This window comes from Ornithorhynchus anatinus, chromosome 15, assembly GCF_004115215.2.
Source record: "Ornithorhynchus anatinus isolate Pmale09 chromosome 15, mOrnAna1.pri.v4, whole genome shotgun sequence".
NCBI classification, from domain to species: domain Eukaryota; kingdom Metazoa; phylum Chordata; class Mammalia; order Monotremata; family Ornithorhynchidae; genus Ornithorhynchus; species Ornithorhynchus anatinus.
The window spans coordinates 1,874,688-1,882,119 of NC_041742.1; the positions used below are offsets into that span (position 1 = coordinate 1,874,688).

The window sequence follows — 7,432 nt, forward strand, 5'->3', positions numbered from 1 at the left end:
TGTCCTAAGCGCTGGGGTAGATACGGGGTAATCAGGTTGTCCCACACGAGGCTCGCAGTATTTATCCCCATTTTACAGATGAGGCGACTCAGGCACAGAGAAGCGAAGTGACTTGCCCACGGTCACACGGCTGACGGGCGGCAGAGGTGGGACTCGAACCCACGACCTCGGGCTCCCAAGCCCGTTCTCTTTCCACCGAGCCACACTGCTTCTGATCTTCGGATCTGGGATTGGAACCCAGGGTCTCCCGACCGCCGGGCCGGGGCTCTTTCCACTAGGCCCTCCGGGTTCCCCAGTCTAAACTCCTCGGGGACGGGGACCGTCCGCTTCTTCTGTTGTACTTAATTCAAGGGCGCTTGGGAAGCACGGCACAGCGGACGGACCGCTGGCCTGGGAGCCCGAGGGACCTGAGTCCCAATCCTGGCTCTGCCGCTCGTCTGGGGTGTGACCCCGGGCAAGTCACTTCACTTCTCCGTGCCTCGGTTACCTCATCTGTAAAATGGGGGCTAAGACCGTCTCCCGCGGATGCCCGTCAGCCTCCACATCAAGCAAAAACTCCTCACTGTTGGCTTCGTGCCCCCTCCTACCTCGCCTCCCTTCTCTCCGTCTCCATCCCAGCCCGAACGCTCGGCTCCTCTGGTGCCGCTGACCTTCTGGGCCTCGTTCTCTCTTGTCCCGCCGCAGGCCCCCGGCCTACGTCCCGCCTCGGGCCTGGAATGCCCTTCGTCCTTAAATCCACCCAACAGTCACCAAAAATCCCCCCTTTCAAAGCCCTACTGAAGGCTCATCTCCTCCGGGAGATGACTGATTACGAGGACGATGCCTTTTGTCACGTGCCGAGCACCGTTCTAAGCGCTGGGTAGAGACGGAGTAATCGGGTCGTCCCACATGGGGCTCACAGTCTTCATCTGCGTTTTACAGATGAGATAACCGAGGCTCGGAGAAGTTAAGGGGCCGGCCCAAGGTCGCACAGCACACGAGCGGCGGAGCCGGAATTAGAACCCACGTCCTCTGACTCCCGACCCCGTGCTCTTTCCACTAAGCCGCACTGCTTTAACGGGTGCTTACCGCCGTGCGCAGAACACGGCACTGAGCACTTGGGAAAGTACAGTGTAACGGGACGTTGGAAGGCTCGTTGGAAGCCCGCGGTGAGCTTACGGTTTAGAAGGCTGTGATTCACACTTTATTACCATTCACACCGACCGTTCCTCAGATCAGGATGAGGTGACCAAAGGGAATTCTCAAAATCCTTTCACCCGGCGACTCTATAATTTAAACGGGATGGGAAGTCGTGCGACCCAGTGGCAAGAGCCCGGGCCTGGGAGTCCGAGAAGCCGGGTTCTAATCCCGGCTTTGCCACGTGTCTGCTGGGTGACCTCGGGCCAGTCATTTACCTTCCCTGCGCCTCGGTCACCTCATCCGTAAAACGGGGGCTAAGGTTGTGATCTTCACGAGGGACCTGGACTACGTCCAACCCGATTTGCTTGTATCCCCAGCGTTTACTCCGGCGCCCGGCACGTAGCGGCTACCAAATACCACGGAAAAATAAGCGAGAGAAGATCTGATTTTCCAAGAAAGGGAATGCTTGCCTTTGCATCTCTCCTACGGGGGTTGGACGGAAGAGTCCACTGAAATACGGTTTCGTTGGTTACTGTCTTCCAATATGGATTTACAGACTGAAAGGTCTCGATTCAAACCAGGTTCTTTTTCACACTTATTCCTCATCGTGGATTATTTCAGCGGCTTGATTTAATATTCGAAAACAATTAGCAAACGATCATTTTCAAATAACCGTAGCTGTGAGTTTTGTTTACTCCTTTTGAACTCCAGGGCTATTTCTCAGCACATTAAGAGGAGGCTCCTTTGCCGAGGCGAAAAAAACCCAGCCGTCACTTCCACAATCACATGTTTTAGGGATTTCTTCTGGTGAATATAATGCAATCATCTCCTTTATTTCGAAAGGCGGGAGAGATCAGATCCACGCACCTGACAATCAGAAACCAAAGTGACAATAATCCCTTCGGCGGCGGCAGGTCAGGTTCGACCCTGAGCTTCGACGTTTCTCAAGTCTCCGCCTGGGAAGGGAGAGAGAGAAAAATGGCAGAGATCACAATAGCAGCCTCCGAAATGAATGCCTCCGATTTCAGCTCCCCCGCCACCGGCCCCCGGCCGCCGAAGGCTGTCAATAATGAATGCCGTTCTCGGCGGCAAAGACGTTTGCCAGTGACCCCGGGGCCAGAGTTTCAACACGGGCTGAATCAGTCTGTGTCAAACCACCCAGGCCCGAATTGGGAGCGATACCGAGAACGTTATAATTCCGAGTAGCAGAGCGAGGCTCTTCCTTCCTGCTGCTTCTGTGCAATGGCAGGCAGGCTGAGGTCTGGGGTCTTGAAAGGAATCAGTCTCAGCCCCGAGAAGTCCAGCGGTGGGCGAGTGAGGACTGACCCACACCGACGCCGACGGGGAGTCGCCCGCTGAGAGCGTCGGGCAAGCCGCGGAGACGTGCGGAGGAGTCGCTGCTGGCGCCGATGGCTTGCTCGACCTTCCCCCGCTCTCTCGCCCCGCCGGCCATATTCCGGAGTGCAGCGGGCATCGGCACCATCGCCTCAGACCGCCGATGCTCACTTCTCTTTTCCGGCAAGCCTCGGATAGAGCATTTGCCTGGGAGACGGCAGGACCTGGGTTCTGATCCCAGCTCTATGGCATATCCGCTGTGTGACCTCGGCCAAGTCACCTCACTCCTCTGGGCCCAAGTTACCTCGTCTGTAAAATGGGGATTAAGAATGGGAGCCCCATGTGGGACATGGACGGTGTCCAACCCTGCGTCTACTCCAGCGCTTGGTACGGTGCCTGGCGCTTAACAAATACCACAGTTAGTATTCTGAGTGTTCAAGTCTTTGTGTATTCATGAACGTTACTGACGTACTCTAAGTTATTTACCCGCTTTAATTATTTACAACGTGCCTAGCACTGGGATATCGGCAAGGTGGGAAGGATGCATTCTCTGGCCAACAGCCATCTCTCGATGCCTATGTGCGTGTTGGAGGTGGATAGATAGATCCATTTTCTCCCTCACCTATGTGCAAATACGTATATGATGACTATAAATAGACGTCACACAAAATAGTAACATTCAAGCCCAATGAACGCCGATTAAAGTGAAGCAGTAAAAGTGTAAGAAGAAAAATAAAATCATCGTCATGATGACGATGATGATAACTGCGCTCCCAGCTCTGTGCTCTTTTCACCAGGCCACGCTGCTCCTACATCTACAGAAACACCTTTCTGAGTATTTCGACCCAAACACACAAGTCTAAGTTACGAACCTGCTTCACGTGACTTTCCTACAACATCTGGCTGGAAAACCTCTCAGTGGGCGAGTCGTGGTCTTGTCAGCAGAACATTTGGTTAGGAGTAAGCAGTGTTGCCGACATCAATCGCATTCCCGCACAAACATCGATAAGCGAGGAAGCAGAATATCCCTCCTTTCTGTCCTGTTGACTGATGACTATTTAGAAAAAAAAAAAAAAATCGGCAGGTGGAAACAGAAAACTTCCCTTCTGCTCTGTTCTCCACCCCCCAAAACAACTTGGAAAATCCTCTCCCTTTGGGACCTCGGGGAAGATTTTAAGCCGAATAGATTTTTTTTAATTTCATCTTGGATAGTTGTCTCACTCCGACTGCTACTCTCTCCTTTTCAGGCAGAAAAGGATGCTCTAAGCTTCGGTTCATCTGACTAAAACTCCCCACGTCTACCAGTAGAGAGGCAGTTTGATTTTTCCGGTGACAGACTGATCTGAAGAGAATGTATATTTCCCCAACTTTTTTTGCCCATTTCCTTGAGGCAGCAGATCCTGCAAATTTAACTGGGAAGAAAACAAGCGGGCGGCAGGAGCGGAGTCAGGTTTCAAAATAGCTTCCAGACACTTTTTGTTCCCAATTTTCTGCAGAGCTTGTATTTTTACTCTGGTCATGCGGACCTGTCTCCACCCGGCTGCGCGATGGGAAAGGATGAGTGCTGCCAACAGGAAATCATAACCGTCTCCCCATTTGCTGTCTGATAGAACATAACTCCCGGGCCTGTGCCCGGTGACCCCTGCCCGGAGTTCACAGGGACAACGAATGCCATTTACTCAGTATTTTCACCGTGCGTGAGGTTAACCGACCTCTGCGAAGGATACACGGCCGACGCTCAGAAAGCTCCTCTGAAAGGACGAGGGAGGTGCAGGGCGGGGGACCGGCGGAAGGAAAATCCTCCACGAATTATGAGTCGGACTGCGGAAAGAGCAAATAGAGGACACCTTCCCGCAGCTGAACCTCCCAGGCGTAACAGAGAAGCACGGCCTGGTGGATACAGCGCGGGCTGAGCGTCAGAAGGACCCGGGTTCTAATCCTCTAGATTGTAAGCTCAGTGTGAGCGGGGAATGCACCTGTTACGCTGTTATATTGTAGTCTCCCCAGAGCGTGGCAAAGTGCTCTGTAATAATAATGTTGGTATTTGTATTTAAGCGCTTACTATGTGCAGAGCACCGTTCTAAGCGCTGGGGGAGATACAGGGTCATCGGGTTGTCCCACGTGAGGCTCGCAGTCTTCATGCCCATTTTCCAGATGAGGTAACTGAGGCACAGAAAAGTGACTTGCCCAGAGTCACACAGCTGCCAAGTGGCAGAGCCGGGGTTCGAACCCCTGACCTCTGACTCCCAAGCCCGTGCTCCTTCCCCCGAGCCACGCTAGCGCTCACTGAATGCAACTGACGGACTGCTTGACGCACAGTAAGCGCTTAATGCTATTATTATTGCTATTAATAACAATATCTAAGAAGGCAAGGTATCCAACGAACAGAAAAGGGTCCGAACTTTTCCTGGCCGGGAAGTAGCTCACGTGGCTCGGGGAAGTAGGGTGGCCCAGGGGATGGAGCAGGGGCCTAGGAGTTACAGAAGGACCTGGATTCTAATCCCCGCTCTGCCGCTTGTCTGCTGTGCGACCCTGGGCGAGTCACTTCACTTACAGTTACCCGATCTGTAAAATGGGGACAAAGACCGTGAGCCCCATGAGGGACGTGAGGGACCCTATATCTACTTCAGTGCTTAGAACAGCGCTTGACACATAGGATGTGCTTAACAATTACTATTATTATCTTCCAGGTGCCTCCTATATGAAACCCAGGGCTCCCGGGGCTCCCGCCCTGTGGGGAAGAAGAGTCACTGAAACCAGGCCCTTCAAATATATTATAGCACTGAAGTAACGGCAGCCACGAAAACAGCCACAACCACGAAAGCGCTTATTCTGCATGTACCCGGTGACAGCTCAGTGGGCGTCACTGATGTGGGTAAGAACTCGAGCCACGGCGGAGGTGGCCCTTTGGAAAGGGGACTTGGAAGCATTTCTCATCAGCTGAGTCGGGAGGAGAGGAAGCACCCAACATCTCCATTTATGCTTCAAGGGGAAAGGACGCAGACAACGTCTGGGCTTCATCCAGTCGGCCTGGCCGAGTGACCTGCCAGATGACGATCGGGGGGTCGGGCTCATTAGTCACGCCGAGGGAGGAATCAATCGACGAGCAGGATTAACGAGTCGCGGGATTGGGGCCAGGATTCAACCGATGCTATTTACTGAGTGCTTACTGAGCGCAGGGCGCTGTGCTAGAGACTTGGGGTGAGGAACCATAGAAGCGAAGCATCCGATCACTGCCCACGGGGAACTGATGCCCTAATGGATCCAAGATGAACAGCCAAAGATCATTTACAAAACTACTGACCCGCTAGTGGTGGACTTTTCGACATTTGGAGTTCAAAAGAAATATATTGTCTGGATAGGACCTGGAGACCAGTCTGGGGATGATACCGTTGATTCTGTGCCACGGTGGCAACGAGATACTAGGCGACTGGTAGCAAAGCCTCAATCGACAATTAACTGAGGTTTGTTTCCAAGGACCTCGTAGCTCTAACGCACCTTGGATCTGGATATCCTCCTGCACTTTCCCATGTCCAAATCATCCCCGGGGGGGGGGGACGGGGGCACCAGGAAAATAAAACAACCTCTCTCGTTTAGAGGATCCCATGTGGTGCGGCCAACACAAGAGTAAAAAAGGGATTTCACGGCGGTTGTGGGGGGGAGGGAATTGGCGTACCTATCTGTAATTTATTTATTTATAATGTCTGTCTCCCCCTCTAGACCGTAAGCTCGTTGTGGGCAGGGAATGCGTCTGTTGTTCTCTTCCAAGCGCTTAGTACGGTGCTCTGAACATATTAAGGGCTCAAAAAACACGACTGACTGACTGATAATGTGGTGATCAAATATTAACAGAGTTGAGCTTCTCGACAACGCTTAGATCGAAAGTTGATACGTTAGTACATCCCCAAGATCAAATCTACCCAGGGAGTATAGTTCTTTACCTGTGAAATACGGCCTAAGGGTGGAAGCTGAGGTTTTAAATCTTTGAGGAGAAACTGCACGGGGACCTGGCAGTGTCAAGAAGAGAGGCAAAACTTCCAAACAGAAAAGGGACCATTTCTGGGGGGGTTCCATTTCCCTCAAGTCACCTAGAAGGTGGGAAAATAATCGTTTCCATCTCGACTCAATGCCATCTGTCATAAGGCCTCCAAGCAAATTGGAAAACTGAAGGCCGAACCCTCTTTTGCCTCAGTCTTCCAGATGGTTATTTTCATTCTCCACTTCCCTTGGGTCGCGCGGAATAGAATTCAGCCCGGCCCCGTTCCGTCTACATCTGTCCTCGCTTCCAGATCAAGAGTATTCACTGAGCGTCAACCGGGAGCCGAGCACTGCGTGGAGTACTCGGGAGCATGCAATCAAAACAGCAGACTCGGTCTCGACCCTTGAGGGCCGGGATGAGGATGGTGTGGGAATCCTGGACTCTGGGCCTTAAAGTAGCCTTGCTCAAAAGCAACATGGATTCTGGTAAAACTATCTTTTCCTCCCGGAGGGCAGAGGCTCATCCCCATTAGCAATCAATCAATCAATGGCACGTGTTAAGCTCTTACTGTGTGCGGAGCACTACGCCGAGCGCTTGGGAGAGTACAGTGCAGTGGAGTTGGTAGATGTGTTCCCTGCCTACAAGAGACTTACAGTCTACAGGGAGAGAAAGGTATTCAAGGAGAATAGAATAATGTTGGTATTTGTTAAGCGCTTACTATGCGTAGAGCACTGCTCTAAGCGCTGGGGTAGCTACAGGGTAATCAGGTCGTCCCACGTGAGGCTCACAGTTAATCCCCATTTTCCAGATGAGGTAACTGAGGCACAGAGAAGTGAAGCGACTCGCCCACCATCACACAGCTGACAAGTGGCAGAGCTGGGAGTCGAACCCACGACCCCCGACTCCGAAGCCCAGGCTCCTTCCATTGAGCCACGCTGCTTGCGATGGAATTGCATTTATTGAGCGCTTAGAAAGAGTAGAGTATAAGAATATTTACAA

The 7,432-nt window shown here is 52.3% G+C and overlaps 1 long non-coding RNA gene across 1 annotated transcript; it reads right to left on the reverse strand.

The window, feature by feature from the left end:
- Positions 1 to 1,735: 1,735 nt before the first annotated feature.
- LOC114816905 lies at positions 1,736 to 4,271 on the reverse strand. The gene is made up of 3 exons (XR_003764704.2): positions 4,167 to 4,271; positions 3,327 to 3,508; positions 1,736 to 2,075 (listed from the first exon to the last, which is right to left on the reverse strand). It is a non-coding gene; the product is annotated as an uncharacterized LOC114816905 (long non-coding RNA).
- Between the last annotated feature and the right edge of the window lie 3,161 nt (positions 4,272 to 7,432).